Source organism: Hemicordylus capensis, chromosome 1 (assembly GCF_027244095.1).
Source record: "Hemicordylus capensis ecotype Gifberg chromosome 1, rHemCap1.1.pri, whole genome shotgun sequence".
NCBI lineage: Eukaryota > Metazoa > Chordata > Lepidosauria > Squamata > Cordylidae > Hemicordylus > Hemicordylus capensis.
In genome coordinates this window covers 93059935-93084452 of record NC_069657.1, presented here as the reverse complement: position 1 = coordinate 93084452, position 24518 = coordinate 93059935, and the positions used below count along the sequence as shown (strand labels likewise).

The 24518-nt window shown below is 43.4% G+C and overlaps 1 long non-coding RNA gene across 1 annotated transcript in view; it reads left to right on the top strand.

The window, feature by feature from the left end:
• The first annotated feature begins 2325 nt into the window (after positions 1 to 2325).
• Positions 2326 to 24518, top strand: part of LOC128345230 (uncharacterized) — a 91164-nt gene continuing 68971 nt past the window's right edge. The window contains exons 1-2 of the long non-coding RNA XR_008316323.1: positions 2326 to 2397; positions 14453 to 14555. This is a non-coding gene — a long non-coding RNA (uncharacterized LOC128345230). The remainder of the gene's footprint in view (positions 2398 to 14452; positions 14556 to 24518) is intronic.

The following is a 24518-nucleotide window of genomic DNA, read 5'->3' as shown; positions in this document are numbered from 1 at the left end:
AAATGCTGTATCCTTGCCTCATAAGGAAGGTGCTCCAGGCCTCTGATCATCTTTGTTGCCCTCTTCTGCACTGTTTCCAGTTCTACAATATCCTTCATAAGATAAGGTGACCAGAACTGTACACAATACTCTAGATGTGGCAGCACCATAGATTTGTATAAAGGCATATAATACTAGCATTCTTATTTTCAATTCCTTATTTTCAGTCCCTAGCATGAGATTTGCTTTTTTCACAGCTGCCACACACTGAGTCGACACTTTCAATGAGCTGTCCACCACGACCCCAAGATCTCTCTCCTGGTCAGTCACAGACAGCTCAGATCCCATCAGCATATATTTGAAGTTGTGGTTTTTGCCAAAAATATGCATCACTTTACACTTTTTTACATTGAACCACATTTGCCATTTTGTTGCCCACTCACCCAGTTTAGAGAGAACCTTTTGGAGCTCCTCATGATCTGTTTTCGATTTCACTATCCTAAAGAGTATAGTGTCATCTGCAAATTTGGTTGCTTCGCTGGTTACCTCAGCTTCTAGATCATTTACGAACAAGGTAAAGAGCACTGATCCCACTACAGAACCCTGGGGGACCCCACTTCTAACTTCCCTCCATTGTGAAAAATGTCTATTTATTCCTACTCTCTATTTCCTGTCCTTCAACCAGTTACCAATTCACACATGAACCTGTCCCCTTATTCCATGACTGCTATGTTTACTCAAGAGCCTTTGTTGAAGGAACTTTGTCAAAAGCTTTTTGGAAGTCCAAGTATACTATGTCAACTGGATCACCTTTATCCACATGCCTGTTGACACTCTCAAAGAACTCCAAAAGGTTAGTGAGGCAAGACTTGCCCTTGTGGAAGCCATGCTGGTTCTCCTTCAGCAAGGCCCATTGTTCTATGTTTTTAACAATGTTCTCCTTAAGTAGGCTTTCCATCAATTTACCCAGCACCGAAGGTAAGATAACCAGCCTGTAATTTCCTGGATCTCCCCTGGATCCCTTTTTGAAAATCAGAGTTACATTGGCTGCTCCCCAGTCCTCTGGTACAAAGCCTGACTTTAGGGTCATGTTACATATTTTTGCTAGATCAGCAATTTCACATTTGCATTCCCTCAGAACTCTTGGGTAGATGCCATCTGGCCCTGGCGATTTGTTAACTTTTAGTTTCTCAAGACAGTTTAGAACATCCTCTCTTGTCACCTCAAATTGCCCCAGTTCTTCAGCCTCCAAGCCTGAGTATCTCAGTTCCTGAGAGGGTATATGGTCAGCATCCTCTGCCGTGAAGACAGATGCAAAAACTCATTCAGCTTCTCTGCAATCTCCTTATCCTTCATATTATTCCCTTTCACACACTAAGGATCTGACCTCCTCTCTGGCAGGTATTCTGCTGCTGATTTATTTAAATAAGTTTTTGTTACTCCCCTTGACACTTCTAGCTATATGCTCCTCAAACTCTCTTTTTGAATCCCTTATTGACCCCTTGCATTTCTTTTGCTAGAGTGTGTTTCTTCATGTTCTCTTCATTTGGGCAGGACTTTCATTTTCTGATTGAAATCTTCTTCCTTTTTATAGCATTCCTCCTTCTTGGTATATATTCCAACTGAGCTTCTATTATTGTGGTTTTAAATAAGTTCCATGCTTTCTGAACTGATTTGACCCTCCTGACTTACCCTTTCAGCTTTCTTTTTACCTGTCCCCTCATTTTTGAAAAGTTTCCTCTTCTGAAGTCCAGCAGACTTCCTTGGCCAAATTAGTTATATAAGTGAGCCCAGCCAACTTTGGAACAGGTAATTAATGGGATTACAGCACTACACTACATAAAAGTCTATCAACGGCTACTAGTTGGAGGGCTATGGGCCACCTCTAGCCTCAAAGGCAGGATGCTTCTGAGTATCAGTTGCAGGGGAGTAATAGCAGGAGAGAGGGCATGCCCTCAACTCCTGCTGTAGGCTTCCAGTGTCATCTGGTGGGCCACTGTGTGAAACAGGATGCTGGACTAGATGGGCCTTGGGCCTGATCCAGCAGCAGGCGCGTAACAACGATAGGGCAAGGGGAGACAGTTGTCTGGGGGCCCCACTGCCTGGAGGGGCCCCCCAGAGGCACCTCACGTGACTCCCCATTGCCCCCTGCCCAGCCCCAAGGCTCCTCAGCCACTTGCCCTGTTTGCCGTCTCTCCAGCTTGTTCTCCTGGCCGGCAATCGAGGCAGCAGACAAGCTGCAAAGAGCTCCTTTTCTCCCGCCTCTCAGCTGATCGGCGGGTGGGCGGGGCTTCCACGGAGGTCTGGTGTAGGCCTCTGTGAAGCCTGAACTCCAGTAGGGCCCAAGCCAGCCAGGAAGGAGGAGGCAGCCAGAGTGGCCACCACTGTTCTTTACAGCAGAAGACCCCCTGCTGCCAGGTAGAGTGTGAACTCCTTTTTGTGGTTACCTTCCCCACCCCCACCCCCACCCGGATATATAGGGATCTGCTTGCCATAGGGCTTGGATATGGGGAGGGGGGACTGAGAAGTCTCTGAATATTTATTTTTAAACAGCTTGGAAAATTTGCTGGCTTAAAAAAAACTATCTAAAAAGTCCTATAAGTGGCTTGTTTCATGGCAGAAAATTACAAAAACTTCTGGAAGAAACAGTATTATATTTATTTTATTCATTCATTTATAAATGCACTTATGTTCAAGTTGTTTTGCAACCCAGAAGGTCTGAGTGAGAACTGTGAAGCATGCCTTCTGCTTTTATTTTATTTTATTTTTCTTGTGTGTGAACTGCTCCCCAATAACTTGCAGGGACTTCAGGGTAAATCTGGCCAACATGTGAATGCAGCACCTCCCTTCCAGAGGAGATGTGTGTTAAAGGGCTTTAAAAGCCTCCTGTGAAAAACCTCCTGGAATCAAACTTGACTGAATTTGTTCAGAATTCTGAGAAAACAAACATAGGCTCACCCTGCATGGTTGAAAGTCTCCTTGGCTAATCTGCAGCGAGGGGCCCATTTTAATCATTCATCTTTCTAGTGTGTTCTAGGCATTAAAAGTAAAACAAATGTATAGTACTCAATGTATATCACTATATATTGTGACGTGTGCGTGTGTGTATTCAGTGAAATGTATTTGCAGGCAGCATACTTATTTTGGAATATCAGACTTAAATCCTTGGGGGCCTGGGGTGTGCGGAGGCCCTGGACTTTGAGTGGGGGGGCCCCATTTTAAAATCTTGTCTCTGGGCCCACTCCAACCTTGCTACGCCCCTGTCCAGCAGGGCTGTTCTTATGTTCTTAAACCTGTGTATCATGCCTGTGTATCATTCAGGGAGAGTGAATTCATGTACAGGGAGGGAGCAGGATTGCAGCAATAGGCTTTGCTTTCAATCTATAAATGTTCAGTTGAATGTCTGCAAAGTATCTATGCATATACAACTGCACATATTTAGGCTGTTGCCACATGACTGAGGACTCTGAAATAGGAGGGTTTCTAATCATAGGAAGATACAACTATACCCATAAAGTAGATGCATGTATACACCATGCACACATTCAACTGGATATTTATTTATTTATTTATTTATCAAATTTATATACCGCCCAAACTTTCATGTCTGGATGTGTGTAGTGCCCCCTCTAAATGTATTCATTCATCATGGATATTTTGTGAAAATTGATTTGAATACAAGATTATTAAACTGAAGATAACCGAAACAAGAGAGAGAAAGAATACGCAATTGAGCCAATATGAATTATTAATATTTTTTAAATATAATATTACATGTGAATATTTTTGCAGGCATTGACAGAAAGATAATTCAAGTTCATTGAACCTTTAAATACCACCCTCCTCCCTCACCATAAACAATCAAAACCAAAACCAAAACCAGGGAGAGTTTTATCTTTTGTCACATACAGCTTTTAATCAGGAGGAGAGCTGGTTGGGGAGGAGAACTGGCCTTGCGGTAGCAAGCATGACCCTTTGCTAAGCTGGGTCCACCCTGGTTTGCATTTGGCTGGGTGACATGTGAGCACTTAGCATCACTGTTTGCTGTAAGATATTCCCATTAAGGAATGGGGCCATAACTCAGGGGAAGAGCATCTGCTCAGTATGCAGAAGGTTCGGGTTTCACTCCCTGGCATCTCCAGGTGCAGCTAGGAGACTCCTTCCTGGAACTTTGGAGTACTGTTGTGCAGTTAGTGAAGACAATACTGAGATAGATGGACCAATGGCCTGACTCCGAATAGGGCAGCTTCCTATGTTCCTATCTGCACCTGAAACACACTCCTGTATTTATTTTTAAATATAGATAAATGTAATGATAATAATACTAAATATTATTAAAGATAACAAATAAATATATAATAAGGCTAAGAGATAATAGTAGATAATATTAAATATATGGGAATCCCCTGTTTTCAGTCAGTCAACCTATACATACCCTGATGGGAGGTCTGGGTATGTAATATGTTAGATCACAAAATCCTGTAGATGGCAGAATATCAGCCATGCACCAGAGGAATATCAGCCATGCATTTTAGAGGAATTGATACACATTCCCTGTACATACACAATAAATATAGAAATGGTCACTAAACACCTGTTTTCAATTAATTTGTCACTGTGAATTAGGTAGCTAACTGACTGTAACCACTTTCCCCCTATGAACAAAACACCCTTTTCAATCATATTATAATTGTCAACACATTCTATCATGAACAATGTGTTCTTCTGTATGAACTTTTCAAAATATCCATCTACCCCAGCCCTTGGCCTCAGGTTCAGCTATGGAAGCAGTTAGGAAGAAGATGGTGCCTCTAAGCAGATGGAATCATATTTCCTTTACTACTAAGTCCATCTGAATATCCCTGGGATCTAAGAATATGAATCATTATCAGAAATGAAAAAGCAAAAATAGAAGCTGGAATCCCAACATCTCTCTTTTTAGAATTAAACACTGGCTTGGTCACAGCAAGGACACATGCTTGGTTAACACAAAATTCCATACGCTTCATAGTTAAATGAGTCACCTTGCTTTTATAACCAGCCCTCCCTCAAAAGACAGTGGGCCCTAAAATACATTATTATTTAAAAAAAACCACAAAAAACAGAAACCACAAACTTCATTCAAACAATATTTTTGTAATGAAGGTCAGCTTCCACTTAAAATTGAGACTGCACACTACAAGTGGGTCCAAGTAACTAGATACACCTCTCTTAGTACATGACAGATGTTGCTGGAACTTTATGTGAACAGGGCCGGTTTAACGCATAGGCAACACAGGCACTTGCTGAGGGGTGGCAAATTTTGAGGGTGGTGTGTGCGGTGCAGTAGGGAATCTGCAAACCAGCTCATGAGCCAACTCAATTATATACTTGTAAAGGTGAATCCAGCAAGTAAAGGGCTTGGGTCGGGTGTGTATGTTAAATCATATTTTTCTACCTTTTAAAACCACTGCTGCATGATGGGATGGCAGTGGGATGGTGGCAGGATGGCAGCGGCACAGCTGGGACAGTGGTGACTGCTCCTCCCACAGGCCCACCTGCCTTCCAAATGGCAGGTTGGGATGTTTTTGGCCCATTTCGGGCCTCTGCACGCATGCACGCATGGCGGGATAACAGTGGGATGGTGGTGGAGACAGTGGTGAGAGCACCTCCCAGAGGCTGCCTGCCTCCAAAATGACAGGTTGGGATGTTTTTCGCCCATTTCAGGCCTTTGCACGCATGCATGCATGTGCAGAGAGCCCAGAAATGGGCCAAAAATGGCCCAACTTGTTATTTGGGAGGCAGGTGGGCCAATGGGAGGAGCACTCACTGCTGTCTCCACTGCTCAGGCTTGTGGACAAGCATACACAGAGATGGTTGCCTAGAGCACTTGTCTCATGGGGGTATCCCCAATGCACTGTGCTCATCATGTGGTGCCTTATGGAATACGTGGAGGCTGGGATGCATTGTTCTGGCCTCTGGAGAGCCGTGTTGCATGCAGCAGTGCAGATCATGTGGGAGTACGGTCCACTAGGGATGTGCACAGAACCGGCTGGCCTGGTTTGGCTCGAGTCTGGACCAGACTCGAACCAGACTGGACCAATTTGGTCCAGCACCCCTTCGAATCCCCCCCTGCCGTGTTTGGTTCGGTCTGGGGGGGATTCCCATTTTTTTTTACCTTTAGCCCCTCTAGTCTGCGCAGGGAGGGAGGTGTCCTCGAAGGTTCCCCCTCCCCCCGCCGGCCTCGGTCATTACTGCCATGGCCCATTCAGCCGCTTTTCATTTGGGCCTCCGTATTTTTTCGTGACAGCCATTTTGTCTGCTTCTGCACATGCACAAATGGCCTCTGTGAGGCCTGGCATGTCCCAGGGCCTTGCAGAGACCATTTGCACATGTTTGGCAGCGGACAAAATGGCCACCGTGCCAAAATACAGAGGCCCAAACAAAAAGCAGCCAAAAGCGGTGATGACTGAGGCAAGCGGGGGGAGGGGAACCTTTGCGGACCCCCCCACCATGCGGACTAGAGGAAGCCGCCCAAAGGGGCTAAAGGTAAAAATAAAAATAATTACAAACACCGCCGAACAGTCAGTGGGGGGAGGGTTGACTTGAGGCTGGACCAAACAGGGAGTGGTTCGGTCCGACTTCGAGCCTTCAAACCGAACCAGCTCGACGTCAAACCTTCGAACGTCGAGTCGCTTCCACACATCCCTATGGTACACGTGTCCCATCAACCTTGAGGAATCATCTGGGGGGGAAGTAAGTTTAGTGCAACCTTCCCCCCGCCAAACCCCCTCCTCACCTAACTGTCATGTTCATGAACTGGACTTCCCTCCAGCACCTCACATCTGTAACTAGTTGTGGATTTCAGATGGTGGACAGAAGTCTGGCTGGGCATCCCAACATTCGCAGGTTCAGCAAATGGCCATAACATTGGCTTATGCTGGGAGTGCACACCTCCCAGGAACCAGCATTTGGCGGCAACTTGTCATCGTTCTGTGTAAAGCCGCCCTTCAATACTAACATGTATAAACCTTATTCATATGTTATGTTCAACACTTGTACAATCTGTGCACATTTTAGACAGGTGCAGATCTGTACAGAGGTACAATTATTCATATTTTTTGTTCAATGCAGGTATAGAAGTACACTCTTTACCATGAATTTGAGGAACCTGTTTCAGGCTAACTTTTAAAATGAACACAGATACAGTAATTTACAAAAATAAAAAATAAATCCCACAACCCCCATGTATGCATGTACAGACATCTGAATGCAGGTACAACATAGTAGGCCAGTTCATACAATCATCAACATCAGGGTAGAAGGCATTCTACCTTTTTTTGCATGTTTTATGAACTCATGAAAATCCCTCTAATCCAGATTCCTCAAAGTAGGTTAGCCCAGCTTTTGTACCCTGATCTTAATCAAGGTAGGAGGAGAGGAGAACTCTCCTACCTTGTTTTTTCTGTTCGTGTGGATGCACTTAATGTCTGAAAAGGGCTGTAGTATTTGTCCTTAGTAGTGCAGTAGGTATTGATACTGAATGATTAAAAGTCTGTAAAATGTTTGGTTCAAAAATCTAACTTATCTGGAGGTTATTTTTCCTGCTTAATTCATCACTCAAGAAATAATTCTATTAAATCATGAATTGCCAGAGATAATCCTTATTATTTTCTTTGTTGCATAAGTCTAATTTATTTTAATTGTGATATCAGTTCTTTTAATCCAATAGTACACCTAACATTGGTTCAAAAGCTCTGTATTGTCCAGTATTATATAACTTTCCAAAGACACTTTCTTCAACTCAAAAACAGTGCATGAAACCACTGCATAATATAGCTGGACCATAATTCTTCCCCAATGCAAACACATAGAAAAATCTATTGCTTGAATATTGATGTGCTCTACTAACTCAGTGAAACATGTAATTTATGTTTGGTACTATATTATACCCCACTTTCCTATTCAGAGTCCTTATATGAACTCTATGTCAGTGTCAGTTTGGCATTTACTATTTAGTACCAAATACAAGTACAGTGATAATGTTAGTGTCTCCTGTCATTTCTGTAAATCCTCCCCCACTTTTAATTTAACTTTTTTTTTCCATTTCTGTGAGGTTTTTATTCTCCCTGAGTGCTATATATTTAAAGAAATCCTATTAACCATGGGGGAAATAAAAGTGGTTGATATTTAGATCTAGAGTGAAACACAGGCATTCCAATTGGTACCATGAACTGCTCAATATACCCCCAAACTAGCCAATAGGCACGAATGCTTTGGGCAACCTCTTCTTTGTCCTGTGTTTTGCAGCCTGCTTTCTTCACTGTCAAAGTCATGCATATAAAATCAACCAAACAAAATTATTGAAGGAAAGCAAAAAGGAAGCAATGTTGTAACTTCATAAATCTGAACAATTGCTGGGGCACGGTATGTCCTATTTGTCATCTGCACTATCTCTCTTGGCCAGGAGGACAGGGCAAGTCGTATAACTGTCCTTTATGTCATTGTTGCCACACATTTCTCTCTCTCTGTGAGTACCATTTCATATTCATCATATTCTCTTCCTTTCCATTAGAGTAATTGTTTGTTTCTCCCTCCCTCCGGTAGCTGATTATTATGTTTACAATCTATCTATGTAAGTGTTATGGGTTGTAAATGTATAGCTTCTCTCTGGGTTGCTACTAGACTTATAATCTGTTATCTTTTTTCCATTTTGCTAATGAATGGTTGGCGCACCTGATTAGAACAATGTGGCATAATCAGATCAAACCTTAAAAGCCAGGACTGAACAAATTTAAGAATGAATGAAAGGAAAAATGTTTTAATATTGTTCTGGGGGGATGTGATGGAAAGCATCTAATTTCTAATCCGGCACTCTAGCCCACTCTCCTCTACATGTTCACTTTCACTCTCTTCCACTCTTTTCTAAAATAGCAGGAGTGGGAGGGAAAGGAGGAGGAGATGTAGTTATGGCAGAGAATGGGCAACTATGTTCCATCAGTGCTGGCAGGTAAAGTGTACATTGGGGATGCTAGCTGGGGCCAGCAGGTGCCCCCTGCCTATTTGCTGCCTGAGGTGACCAGCTCTGTTGGGCTGGGTGACAGGCTAGTGACCTCTTAGCCCAATTCTATTTAGGTTCAAAAACACAAATGAGACTAGAAGCACCACCAGCTGTTCTATTCTAAATTGTAAAATAGTAGCTATGGGGGGTGGGGGGGTTGTTGATCAGGATCAGCAGGTCTTGATCTTTCATTCATTCATTCATTGGATTTCTACACTGTCCTTCCAAAAATGGCTCAGGGCGGTTTACACAGAGAAATGAAATGAAATGAAATGAACAGTGAGACAGTGAAAAGGACTATAGGACTCTGTATGCTGTTTCATATTTTCAGTTGCTTCAGATCTGATTAGGGCTATCAGACTTTTGAAGACACATTTGTGTCAGCAATTTGTCCTTTGTCACATGTAGTTTGGACCTCAGAAGATGTGCTGGTGCAAGGAGCAAAGCTGCGTTCTTGTGCTTGTATGGGTCATTTTAACTGGTTAGGACAAGTGATCTGTGTATCAGCTCCATCTGGAATAATAGTTAGTTCATCAAGGAAATGTGATAGCCTAAGAGTATGGTTACAAAAAGGTTAAATAATACATAAGAACCAAAGCATGTGAAGCTAGAAGCATTATTAGCCCCCCTTTTTAAAAAACTGTTTAAAAAAGCAGCCATGGGGCTGCATTTTCAGTAATTAAACCCTTCCTCCCAACAATAATGGTCTTCCCTACACTGTTATATGACCTAGAAGGGAAACTTGCATTGCCGTGTGGGTGGCCTGATTTTCATCATGACTGTGTGAAGCAAAAGGTAAGATGATAAACATACTCCCAAGACTCTTATTTCACTATTGGAAAAATAACTCATGATACCTCTAGCATCATGTGTCATAGTGATAGTGCGGAGTGATAATGTGAAGGCCTCAACTCACATACAGCATGTGTTTTCTGCAGGGAGGAGGGGAGAGGCTTGTACTGGTGACCTCAAGTGAGTGCATGGACCAGAGTAGGGAGGCAAGGGAACTTGCGGGGTTAGGGAAAGTTGGATAGGGAGACCGAAAACACTATGGAAGGCAATGTTAGGAGATTCGATTTCACAGGATTATTTGAATGATTCAGCCCAATTTTGATACAGGCCTACAATATATAATGAACAGATAATACAGATTCCATTAGTGTTAGGCACAGATGGCTCATAAAGTTGACCATTGCAGAGCAGAATGTACATAAAAATAAATGTATTCTGCATTATGAATAATAATAATCAATTTGTTCTAGGAAAAAAATTATTCTAATAGCACAATCCAATGCATGAAGTAGGTCTCATTTTGTTCAGTGGGGCTTACCTCCATGTAACTGCAATAGGATTGCAGCCTAAATTACATTTTTTAAAAACATGTAGCCAGTTCAGATGTAATTCAAAATCTTTGCCTTGTCCCGGAATTGACTTAAATGATTATGAAGTATGAAGAAAGAATGAATGAAAGAAAGAAAATCTTATTGCAAGATCTTCCCCACTCCCACACCCCTTCATCCCACCCTATAAAATGAAACATCCTCCTCCTGAATAGTTATCATCCAAACAGCCCAGTTTCAAAATGACAAGGTTAAAACATCAGCCATAATCTTGAAGTCAGCAGATGAGGTTATCTACCAAGTAATTTCTGACAGAAGGTGCATGCCAAATCTTTCAATCAGTAAAGGAAATTAAAGTACAATGTAGTGCATTATGGCTGCAATGAAACCTTCCTCACAGCATTTCAAATTTTAGTTCTCACACTATGCTTCTGTCATTCAGCTCTGAAACATCAGTGGAAAGTTAACTATACAAAGTGGGTTGAGGTGTTTTATTTTCTTAAGATGCCTGACTGAAATTTAGAGGACTGTCTTCCCACAAGATTCAAGGAATGAGAGATCCCAGTTCCATTCTCTGTCCTAAAGAATTCCAGGATCAACTGCAGAATGACACCCCCTTGAGCAAAAAGATCAATTTCCATAAAAGCATTACATAATCACCCAAGATATTTGAATGATATAGATGTGTATTATTGTGTATCCAGGAGGTTTTCCAAATGGGAAAATTATTGTGGGAAGAAGTGTGATAAACACAAATCGGAGACACTTGGGCTGTCCACATGAACTGCCTCTCTTTCTGCTTCCCCCCTTCGTCCACATAGGAGGCTTTCATATTGAAAAATTGTGGGTTTCCTCTTCCTGCCTTCTCCCTGCCTTCCTTTACCCCCGCCTATCACTGTCTATCCTCTCTTGAAACCCCCATCCATTTCCCCTCCCATTGTCTACACATCATTCCTTCATTCCAAAATCCCAATAACACATTAAGGCTATTCACACGATCCACACCAGGGTGGGGAGGGCAGTGGGGTGTGGGGAGCAGGGTTCCACCTACCTTTTCCCTAGATGTTTCTTAGTCTTCTTCTGGGTATGCAGTTGCATGCCCACACAATCTGCACTGCTCTGTGCAGTGTGGAACGCTGGAGGCCAGGACTCGTTTTCACAGCCGCCGTGAATCCCTCAATGTACTGGATTCTCCCAGGGTTATGTATATGCCAGGGTCATGTGTATGTTCAGGCCGCATGCAGTCCGAACACACACATGACCCTGGTGCTAGGGTTAAGGATGCACTCGCACCCTTAAATCTGGCTGAATCCTGGTGTTAAAAGTCGGGCTACCTGTGAGGGCAGTGCTGCGATCAGGCTTGATCCCAGTGGTGTATACAGGCAGCTAAGCCCAGGCTGGACTTCACAAGCCTGGGGTTGGCTGCTTGTGTGCATAGCCTTTTTGTGTTGTGTGCGCAGATCACCTGGACATATGACTTTAATGCCAATAATATTTTTAAATTTGCAGTTCCTTAGAATATCTACACATTTGCAACAGTACTTCACTGCACCATGTAGCTTCTGCTCCGTCAGCACAGCAGAGAATACACAGCACATTTTGAGGGGTGCGGGGTTGTATACTTGGATTGCCCCAGCATTACCTCTGTTTTTTTCTCCAGGGATGTGCCCTATTTCCCTCTTGATTTCCTCTCCTCCTCAGAGGAGGCAGTGGCGGGCTGGCCTGGCCCGGCTGCCGGGAGGAGGAGGCGGGAGGAGGTGGCGGGGTGACTTTCCAGCCTGCTCGCAAGCGAGAAAGTGTGGGATGGGGGGAGAGGAAGTGGGCCAGCTGGCCGGCTTGACAAAAAGCACGGGGGGGGGGGGAGTGGGCAGCAGGGGGGGGGAGCGGTCAGCCAGAAAGCCAGGCATGCCAGCATAGTAGTGGTGGAGACAGTGGCAGTGGGTAGGCCGGCCAGAGGTGCAGATGCTCTGTGCCCGGCCCAGCTAGTATTAAATATTTGTATAGAGTATTTGCATCACTGCACCTTTACACAAGCTGGCAAATCCACTTCTGTTGCTCAAATAGACTAAACATCTCTGGGTTGTTTTATTGGGGTTTCTCAGCTTTGGCTCAGGGTTTTTCCTCAGGAACGCATAACTTTTCCTCCCTTTATTATTTTTATTATTTTTAAATAATATGTTTATGGACTATTGCTTTATGGACTAATACACCTTTGCACAACCTGGAAACCCACTTAAGTTACTCAACATTCCAATTTCTGAAGTCATAGCAACCCCACCAAGCAAGCCTGCTCCTCACTTCTGCACCTGAAAACACCCTGCTGCAGTCCTCTTTCCTGTGGCACACAGTCTGCTTAGTGTTACCTAGCTGGCTTGCTAGGTGGAAAGGTGAGTTTAAAATGTCAGCCAACTTCAACATGTCCTCAGAAAAGGTGGGTGTCAAATAGTCACCAGGTGAAGGTCAGAAATGGCAGGTATGCCAGAAATGGCAGGTATACATTTGCTACCTTGCCACCCTCCTATAATGCCATAGACAAAGCAGTAACACTGCAGGTATTAGAACAACACATAGAGCAGCACAACTCCCTAACACATGTAGCCCCTTTCCAGTGTCCCAAGTCACTTCCAAGGCTAAAGCTACCAAAGCAACCCGCACACTCCAAGAAAACAACCCAGAGAAGTTACAGCCATAGAAGGTGAAGTGTTGAGTAATTGAAGAGAGTTTTCTGGCTTGTGCAAATGAGTACTGGTACAAATGTTCCATACCTTTTTTTTTTAAAGGGGGGGGAGGGGACAGGCGGAAGCAACTTCCAACCTACCACACACACAGCCAGCCGCAAATGTTACAGCTGATGGGTCTGTAAAAATGATGACAAAAAATGTTCACTTCTAACATTTTCAATTTCTTGGAGTTTTTATGTACTCATAGCTGTGCCTCCAACCACTGGATAGCATCTGTCAGAGTTTCTGCTATGGCTACACATCCATGCAACCCAAAGATGACTAACAGAGCAAAAAAACTAAAAGGAAAAAGGAAAAAAGTTGCCCCCACCAACCAAGCTTTTACACATACAAGATGTTTTCCTGGGCAAGTAAAAGGATGAACGTGCACCAATACTACACACACACACACACACACACACACACACACACACACACACACATGCAGAGTGGAACAGAAACCTAGTGAAATACCTAGGTTATGGGAAGTGAAGTGTGTGCCAAAGGAAAAAAGAGTGCTGGTGTGTGCCCAAGTGAGGAAATGGGGCATGTCATAGACAGAGTCTTCACCCTCCTCCAACTTCAGCCCTTAGTGATCCATTACCTCATGAGCTCAAACTAGGGATATGAAGCTTGTGCTCCTCTCCAATTCAAACTTGCTGAGCCTCACACACTGCTGGAAGGTGCAGTCATCACTAGCAATTGGTTGATTCCCACTTTCTCCTGCCTCATCCCTAGTCCCTTTTCCCTGTTTCTTAATCACAACCTTGGCATTCATGCCAAATTTGCATTCTGGCATTTCACTTTTGGATCACTAGAATTGCTGCTGTAACCCGCAATCCCCTGCTTCCAATAATATGCTATCCCCTTTTGCATACGTGTCTAGTTCTAAACCTAATAATGTACTTAAAACCGAAAAAGAAAAAGAAAAACTTATCCAGGCCAGACTTCACTATCCAGTCATAATTATTCATGTATACTGTTTTGATGCTCATTAATCTGTGCCACTCTACTGAATGAATGGATAGCTGTTGGCTTCCGCAGCTGGTTAGGGTTCCCTTAGAACATAATTTCCTTAGCACACATGTAATTCAAAATATAAGTTTACCAAAATCAAGGTGATGTTTTAGCTACAGATATACAACCAGTGTGCAAATAGGTATAGGACATGTGTCCGAGTAAGTGTGGCAACACAATCCTATATTTTATGAAATGTAAAGAGATGAGCCAATAAAATAGTAATCTTGGCTCTGACCTGCCTCCCAAACTGTTTAATATTCTTTTCATGTGGAAGCTGTTGTCTGATCATTAATCATGTTTAGTTGCACCTGCAATTATTTTTTCATATCCTTAATATGCCAATTTTATTACAGTGACTGCTCTCAGGAGGTTTATAACAGTGATTAAAGCCCTGTTAATTGTTGCATGCATTTCTGGATTGCTTCAAAGTCATCGTGATCAAAGAGTGGATGGGAGGTGAGTAAATGGCAAGGTTACTACCAACTGTAGAAAGTTTTGATTTATATTTATAAACATGTTTGCAGTATAATACACAGGGGATCTGTCTCTACATTTCCCAGGCTTGGGAAAGTGATGTATTTCACGTTGATATCTTTCACTTTAAACGATAACCAATCAGACTTGTACATGTAGATAAATGCATTGAGTGGGTGGGTATGTGGGAGGAAGACAGTTCCCAGAACATGCTGTGCCATTCTCGAGCATGTGAGATTCACTAACAGAAAGCAATTTTTCGTTCTTTTACAAGCAGCAGGTAATTTTAGATGAGGCAAAATGATTAATTTTGATAAATTTGATAAACTCAGATGGAAGCAAAACAATGTTTGTTAACAAAATAAAAGGAAACAAGAATTAAATAAAATATCTATAGCTACATCACACACACACACACACACACACACACACACACACACACACACACACCCTGAATTAATACTTTAAAACATAATGGTCTTAAAAGTATTCCTTATTTTTCTCCCTCTTTCCTCTAATCATGCTTTCAGATACTGAGGCTGTGCACACGAGCAGCCCTACCCAGATAGATAAAGACAAGGAGGCACCCTGTCCTCCCTCAGAGAAGCCTGATAATGTTAACCAGACCCTTTCCAATAATCCAATTTGTTAGATAAGATAAGCCAAGTTGGGCAAGGGCAAGTGGACAGGTGGTGGGACACACAATACAAAGCAGCTTGCCCACATTCTCAGGAATCACAAGTTGAAGGTAATCCAGTTTGGTCTCATAAGACGAGTTGCTGGCAACCTCCATAACAAAGAAATAGTTAAAAAACATCACAGTGTGTGATCAATGGTTCCAAATTTGCTTGTACTAACTCTCTCACCACCTTGAGTATTCAACACTGAATACTCAAGGTGACGTCCGCACATGCTCAGATGCCATTTCCTTCCTGATGCTGCCCAAAGGCTGTTAGGAACAGGGAACTTCTTGTTCCCAGCATGATGCAGCAGGCAAACAGAGAGCCGAGCTGCTGAATACAAACAGTACCACTCGGGGGTGGTAGGGAGCAGCGAAGGAACCAGGGAGGGGTTCAACCTTGGGCAGCTTGAAGAGATTCAGCACCTCAAAATAGAGGTGCCGAAATGCTTTGAGCACATCCCCAGCTGCCCGATCAAGCCACAGTTTCAAGCTGGTTTGCAAACCACAATTTGTGCTTTGGTTTGCTATTATGTCTGATTCAGAAACTATTGAAAAGGTATTGCTGTTCCACTTCAAGCAGCTACTGCCGCATAGTGAACTTATGAAGCAGAATATTGAGCAGAAAGAAAATGGAAGTGGACAATCTGTTCTAAACCATTGTTTTCTTGCTATAAATTTGGAAGCTCAAATCATGTTCTAAACTTGGTTTTCACACACCATGGTCTGGTGTCTCTGTCTGAACTGATTTATGTCTGAAAGAATATGGTCAGAAAGTCCTGGAAAGTTAAAAAATAAAGATTGCCATTGACAGCTGACTTGTCACAGAGCAATAGCTTTGATATAATCTTCCACCCCAAATAAAACACCCTACTTAATTTTCAGTATCGACAAATATGTTTCCCCTTTCCTTTTCTTTGGTAATAAGCTTGAGTGCTAATTGTTCCTAATTTAGTTTTGATGGGTTCTTACATAATTAGCACTTAAGGCATTTTTACAAACTTAAAGAGAGTTCTAATGAAGAAGACTAATTGGCTTTTTTTCATATCAGCACAAAAGATTCCTAATGACAAGAAAAATCATTTTCATATTCCTGCATGACCCATAAAGCACTATAATTTTCAGATATCATTTCCTCCATTTGAAACCTTCAACCTTTTGGTTCTTGACATCTTTCTGTTCTCAAGAGCTGAGTCTTGATAGGTCTGACTACTAATTAATCTCTGTAATTATAACGTTTTCCTAAAGTAATCAAGATCAGTAGCAGGGTAATTGTGGTTAAAAGGAAATAAACTTCTACTTTGCCACAGATTAAAACACTCTGATTTGGTGGAAGATGGTGACAAAAGAAACTCATTTTCTTCACATTATACTCATTCTTAACAAAGATTTTAGTTTGCTTATTCATCTTATTTTGCTGATTGTTTTTCTCCCATTGAAACATTGATTTATAGTAGACCCTCATTATCCACAGTTTCATGGATTACAGTTTCATGGATCAGTGGATGTGTCTTAGAGAAGGCGTTTCTTTATTCATGGCATGAAATATAGGCAATTTTCACCTATCTGTGGTTCCTGAGTGGCAAGATATGACTTCTGTTGTCATTTCTGGTCGCCATTTTGAATCACAGAGCCATTTTGTGGGTCTTTTTGTTTAAAATAAATACCAGACTTAAAACAAACAAAAAAGAGGCTTTGGGGGATTTGGGGGCATTCCTGGAGACCTGGAGACCAAGTTACTATGCTTTTCAACACTTAACTCTGCCCCCTTCCTTTTTTTAGCGTTTTAGTGCTCAAGGAACCTAACCCCCCAATCTCCATAGACTCAAGGTTTTGTTATTTGCGGTTTCATTATCCATCGAAATTTGCGGAAATGGAACCCGCAATGAATGACTATGATGGGGAAAATGTCCATGTTCACTCTGACATTAACTGCAGATCAAAAGCTTTCTACTCCATTCTTTGCAGTTTTCTGTTTCATTGGTCTGGTTCAAATTATACCGGTCCCAGCACACCTGAAGGAGGAGGAGGAGCAGAAGAGCATGCCTGTTGAGATGTCCTGCATGGACATTGCTATGCCCTCCTGACATGTCCCCTGATTGTGTGGCGGTTGTTCATACAAATGGCCCCTAAGTACCCCCAAATGCTAGTTTAAACAAGAATACGAGGGAGGGGGTTTACGGTTATTTATTTATTTATTTTAATTTTTTACGTTTTATATCCGCTCCTCCTCCAAAGAGCCCAGAGCAGTGTACTACATACTTGAGTTTCTCCTCACAACAACCCTGTGAAGTAGGTTAGGCTGAGAGAGAGGTGACTGGCCCAGAGTCACCCAGCAAGTATCATGGCTGAATGGGGATTTGAACTCGGGTCTCCCTGGTCCTAGTCCAGCACTCTAACCACTACACCATGCTGGCTTAGGAGCAGTTTGGATTAATATCTCCCACATGTGATCAAGGATGCTGGGAGGATGTCGGGATCTCTTTTGAGGACATCCCAGTGAGCAAGGTCTAAGCACACCCTCTCCTTCTTTACGTGGGCTGGGGTCAGTATCATTGGAACTAGCCCTTTGTTTTTACAGGAACTGGCCCTTTACTACTACTACTACTACTACTACTACTACTACTATTATTATTATTATTATTATTATTATTATTATTATTATTATTATTATTATTATATTTATCCACCAGGGAATTTTTGCCACCCTTTTGGCACACCACAAGCCTCAGAGCATACAGGCCAAGATCTAGTGATTATGCTGTGAGGCCATCCCCTGACTGCGCTGTAGGAAAAAACATGGCAGAGACCAAGTGCCCCATGCTTGGCCAAAGGGGATTGCAGAATCCATTTCAGATCCTACAGTCCATTCAGAACTGAACAGACATTCCACTCTGTGGCAAACTCATTTCTAGTTCTAATAGGAAATGATACTTTTGATACCCAAACATAGTTTGGGTTTCATGATTAGTGGCTGAGATACTGGCTAATGAAGCATGGCATTCCTGACATCAGCACCCATGCTGATGCACTAGCCCACATGCACTAGCACTAGCCCACATGCTAGTCTCTGCATTTTTGAAGTGCAAGCACTCTTATGCTCTTTTGCAAGACCACAAATACTTTCAGAGTTTGTCTGATCTTCAGAACCACTCTTTTAGAGTGGTCCTCAACAATGTATTTCTGGATCACAAGCAAGCTCTAAACAGTATTTGCAATCTTTCACAAGAATGCCTGCACTTCAGAAAGTGTAGAGGCAAGCATGGGGTCTAGTGCTGCATAGGTGCCGATGTTAGGAGCACCCATTCTTAATCAGTCAGGACATCAGTCAGTATTTCTGGAGATTATACTTGCATGTTGACAAGGTACAAGTATTATACAGATGAGATATACATCTTAATAATTAAGAGCTCAGTACATATATTCATTATGTGTTTTAAACTAGAGGTGCGTGTGGGACCAATTTCTGCAGTTAGGTATGAATTCTAATAAAATTTGGACTGGACCACAATCTGCAAACTGGTTGCATTGGACCTGCTGGCTGGTCTGATCCATCTGACCAAACCTGCTTGAACTGGTTCGCCCATTCAAGTGGCTATAAAGGGGAATCCAGTGAGGATTCCCCTTTGCTTCTGAAGTTAAAAGAAACTTTTGTAAGGGGTGGCAGGGGAACAGTGAGTGAGAGGCACCATTAAAAGTCAAATAGAAGGTGCCTTCCAGCAGGTCTTCATCTACCCCCTGCCATCCTTGCAGCTGTGGAGGCAATATGTAGCCTCCGCACATTCGTGGAGGCCATTTGCATGGTCAGTGTGTTGCTGACCATGCCGCAAATGGCTCCATGCATGTGTGGATGTCACATATTGCCACCACTGCAAGGATGGGGAGGCAGTGGCCACAGGCCTGCTGGTAAGTAGGGATGTGCACAAACTGGCATACAGTCGGTTCAGTGCATGGGGAGAGTTACCTTTAAGGATCGGAGAGGGTGCTTTTACACACACACACACCCATGTTTCCCCAGCCAGTGCTGTCTTTAAGATCAGCAGGGTGGCATCATACCTCCTTTCTGCCCCAGTCAGAGTCAAAGTGGAATTGCCCAATGCACATGTGATCTCAGACTGGTTCAGCACACCCCTATTCTAAACTGATTGCACACTGAAGAATTATATAGGATGATAATTCTCTTTAAAGTATCACTTAGTGTGCTACTAGTAGAACTGACATACTGTGATACAGGGTTGCCTGTTGCAGTTTAGCTGTGAGATAGCACTAAGCATTTTAAGTAAGAGGTACATAGTTATATAGGCAGGACTTTCCCCTCATCTTATGTTCCTTTCCCTACTAGTTTATCTAGATATGGAATCCTATCTAGTGCTTCTCTATATTTATTAATGCTGTTTTTCTTAAAATCCAAGGAAGATTTTTGATTATGATCACTTGCCAAAAGATCAAGAATTCCAGCGTTACATGGTCACTTTCCCCAAAAGTTTCCAGTATTTCAACTTCATTAACAAACTCCCATTAACCAAATCAAGACAAGGATAGTTGATCTCCTTGTCCATTTCTTCACTGTCTGGAACAGAAAGGCAGCATCCCAGCAAGTTCCATTGCGCTCCCATCACCAGACTGTGGGCAAGGTGTCAGCATGTCTCCAGGGTGGCAGCCATTGGCCACAATCTTCAAGGGAGCCATATCGTGCCTTTTTGAAATGGTTTGCCCGCACTAAGCAGGGAAAGGGCATATAAATCTCTTTAAATGTCATGCTAGTCAAGCCCTTCTTCTGACAACGATTGCACCACCACCCTCGTAAGAGCCCCAAAACAAAACTGTCTCGCACAAGCACAATTTCTGCTGTGGGGGGGGGGAATCTTGGGGGGCACTTTTCCTGTTACTCAAGAAAGGCAAGGGAACATGATGACTTCCTAGAAGGGAAAATGTATATGAGGGAGGGCAAAGGATCCTCGGGTACGTCCCACTGTGACCAAGGATGTTCTTGTAAGGGATCACCCCAGCAAAGCAGTCCAGGGAGACCAAACCTCACTCTTGCCCTCATGGCAGCTTGCTGTCAGGACACTATCATGAGAGAGCCAGTCTCCTGGGGAGTACCTTAGGCTCACCAAAAACTTTTGGCCTTCTGTCATACTGCGTACTTATGAGTTGAGCACTAGCGTGGGGACCCCACTCTCTCTGGTTAAGGATAGAGCATTTGCACAACAACCCTCTCCTCTCTAGTTCACTCCATATGTTTGGGCGTAGCCGGGTGGGCAGACTGGAGAAACACCGGGACCGGGGATGGATCTTTACTCTCATTCAAATTTCCAATGTTCAAACCAGGGTTGTGCCGTATGCAGATCTGCCATTGCAGGGAATCATGGGAGAGGGGAGCCCTGATTTCCAGTGACCCCAGGAAAGTGGGGAGCTGATCTTGGCAAAACCAAAGATGGGCATGTTCAAAAGGGTAGATGGGCTGGCAGAGAGCAGGCTTTGACAGCTTCTTTGTGGAAGTCACTAAGGCAAGGAGAGCTATTGCCAGGATACTCATCCCTGCAGCTTGCTTGTATAGAGCAACCTGGCTGGGCAACATCTACTGCCCCACTCTCAAAGCCTTACACTCTTGTGAGAGAGCGGTCCATGGGAGAAGGGGATGTCATTGCACATTATTAGGACCACTCACTCGATGGCCAGGGGGGAATCCAACATAACACCCCTGGCCCCAAAGACAGACCTTCTCATGAGTGGTGAAGAGGTATCCCCATGGCCTTATACTCACTCGAGTGAGTGGTCCACTCAGGAACAGCATCCATCATCATCAGAGAGAAGGAACCTCACCTGTCAGTTAGGGATTGTGAACAGGTTCATTGTCAAACAGGCTTTATATTGAACCTGTTCGGTTCAATGGTCTGATATTGAACTGAAACCCCCTCCCCCCAGTTCAGTATCAGACCGAACCCCCCCTGGCCATTTGGGGGTGGGGGTTGTAATCTTTTTAAAATTTTGATTTTGGTACTCACACCCTCTGGGGGGCTTCTCTGAGGCCATGGGGGGTGTCTCTGGAGGTTTTCCCTCCCCCCTCTGTCCTCCATTATGTGACAAATCACCCTGTTCTGGCTGGTTTGGGCCCATTCCAGGCCTCACAGTGGCCATCTTTGGCCCATTCCACACATCACAGCATCCATTTTGGAGGCCACCACACATGCCTAATGGGCCTCTGCATGGCCTGGGTCATGACTCAGGGTATCATGGTTATTGCACTCTCTGTGTTTGGATGTAATGCTGCTGCTGAAAAACCTCACATTGTAGTGGCAAAACTCACTACAAACCAAAGGTTCAAACTGGAGTTTGGCAAAGCAAACCTCAAGTCGGTTTTGCTGTGAAACTACACTTGCATGCATTCGGAAGTAACAGAGTTTCAACCAGTGTTCCCTCTAAGGCGTGCACGCGTGCGCACAGTGACAAGCTTTTTTTATGTCCACTCAGTTTGTTTTTGATCCCGCTCAAGTTGAATCAGGAAGGCCCCACTCTGAATGCATATGCACGCACACTGCCTTGATACTGCTGCCCAGAACAAAACTCATTCTGCACACAGATGGGGGAAAAAAATAGAGAGAACACTGGTTCCAACCTCTGCCCAGTGTAACTGCAGTTTCTTGTTACGTAAGGCAACTGTATTGTTTTTTCTGTTGCTACCAGTATTTTGTTTTTGTTTTCTGACAGGCCTTCTTTACTTTTAACAGCTGCAATAGAGCCAGAAATGTAACCCATCAAGGTTTCCTTTCCATCACTGTATCTTCATCCTAGGAAAATCTGCTGTATACAAAACACACTCTATGTTGTGTAACACTGAACCTGACAACTTCTGTTTCAGAAATTGGAGAAAAGGACAAGGAGATCAGCTTGTGTTTCATACAGCAGCTTTTGAACTGTCTTTTGCTGCATGAGGGACAGAAATTTAATTGATGAAGGTTTCCATCACTGTATCTTCATCCTAGAAAAAGTGAAGCTATTGAATTTCTGTCTATCTTATAGATGCTGAAGAAAAATCCTTCCCTCTGCACAAGATCTACTATTTTAAAGAAGATAGAGAACGTGTCCCTTTAGTGTTCTCTACTTAAGGAAAAATAGCAAATTTTAGCATAGGAATTCTAATTACATCTAAAAATAAATAGAATCCAAAATTAGAATTTTAGTTAAGGCTGGAATGTTAAGTAGCTTTAACAGGCTATAACTTTTGCTGAAATCAATGGAATGTATTTATCAGTAAATATTTTTAGGAAACAGATGCAAAATTACAGAGATGCTTAAGTCTTATGCACAATCAAGATTTCTATAATCAAGGGGCCACCTTCATTCTACTAATTCTGCTGAGCCCCCACCTTGGACTGAAGTTTACTCATGTCTGAGTAAATGCTGTCCCATTCAAGAAACTTGAGATAACTAAACAACTTTTTATTTAAATGCATGAAAAAGAACATTCAAAATTGACTGCTGTATCAAACACAAGCAATGATATCCCAGAAGCCCTAGTACCTTTAATTCCAAAATCCACATTTGGGGTGTGCATGAACGACAGTTTGAGCACCAGCTTGGCATGAGGAGAGGTGCAGGGAGCAGAAGCTTTAAGAAAGCGGAGAGCAGGTCCTTACCTGCTCTTCGCCACCCCATGCAGCTTCCTTCCCAAGAAGGTACTTAGGCTAAGTGCTGCCCCAGCAAGAAGCTGCATGGTGTGGTGGAGAGCAGAGAAGAACCTGTTCTGCTTCTTTAAGTTCCAACTCCTCGCTCCCCTCCCCACACCAAAGCAGTGCTCAAACCATGGTTTGTGCACACCCCTAGTCCAGATGCACAATGAACAATCTTTACAGCTGAGTGATATGATGGTTCTCCTGGGGCACTCAGGCTGGAACCTGATCTAAATATTGTCTAGATTCAAGTAGATGCTGTCTTGCTCCTCAACAATGATCAGATGCCCTGGTGGGCTCGTGATTTCTTTCCCTCTGAAAGCAATCTTATCAAGGTCTTGGGCGGGGGGTGGAGGCTCACACCAGAATAGTGGAAGCCTGTCTGGGTGGGATAGGGGGGGAAATGCCCCGCCCTTGCTGCCTCACTCTCCTGTGCCTCACCCTGCCACTATGCTACCCCATGCAAATGGACTGGTCATTTACCTGGTTCCCCAACTCAGTGATTGTCCAGTCCACAAGCCTGGGATTATTGGTGAGAATTGAGGTGAGGGAGATTGAGGAAGCCACTGTGAGGTGAGAAGATGGAACATTTACCTCCCTCCACTGCCTCACTCAAATGGGCCATCGCTGCACCTGAGACCAGCTCAAATACTCATATAGTTGCAGATTTTTCATCATTTGGGATTCAGTTCAACTGAAGCAACTGACTAGCAAAGTTCTTATTGTCATCAACAGCAATAGTAGCCATAGTGACTACTTCCCCCATCAACTCATAATAAGAGTCAGCACATAATCCTGTTTCAGTTCTGATATCAGACCTTCCAGCTGGACACAGTGGCAAACATTGGAAATAAGAAAGTATGTGTCAGAAAATAATCTCACCACTTTGAGAATGTTCAAGCTGTTATGAAACTTCTCTGATTTTCAGCTCCGGTTATAATAGTTGGATTTCAGCCTATTTCTCTACAATGAAGACTTAGGAAAATAGGAAGCTGCCATATACTGAGTCAGACCATTGGGCTATCTAGCTCAGTATTGTCTTCACAGACTGGCAGCGGCTTCTCCAAGGTTGCGGGCAGGAATCTCTCTCAGCCTTAACTTGGAGAAATCTGGGAGGGAACTTGAAACCTTCTGCTCTTCCGAGAGCGGCTCCATCCCCTGAGGGGAATATCTTACAGTGCTCACACTCCTAGTCTCCTATTCATATGTAATCAGGACAGACCCTGCTTAGCTAATTGGACAAGTCATGCTTGCTACCACAAGACTAGCTCTCCTCTCCCTCTTCTTTCATGGGTGATGGGAAATCTGGGATCTGTAGTTTTATTCCTGAGAGAACATTGGCTTTGAAGAAGATCATTATGGAGCCATAATGCTGTGCCCCAGGGCTGCTGCAGACTTTAGTGGCAGCCATGACTTTTTTTGAAGCCATTATTGCGGAAGTAGTGTCCCTCCAGGTTTCCACATTGGGCAATCCTCTGGAAATGCTGCTACAAAACAGCATCGGGGCTGCCTTTAAAGTCCACACACAGCAACCCCAGGGCTAATCCTTACAGCTCTGTAATATTGTGCATCATGTCAGCTACTGACATTAAC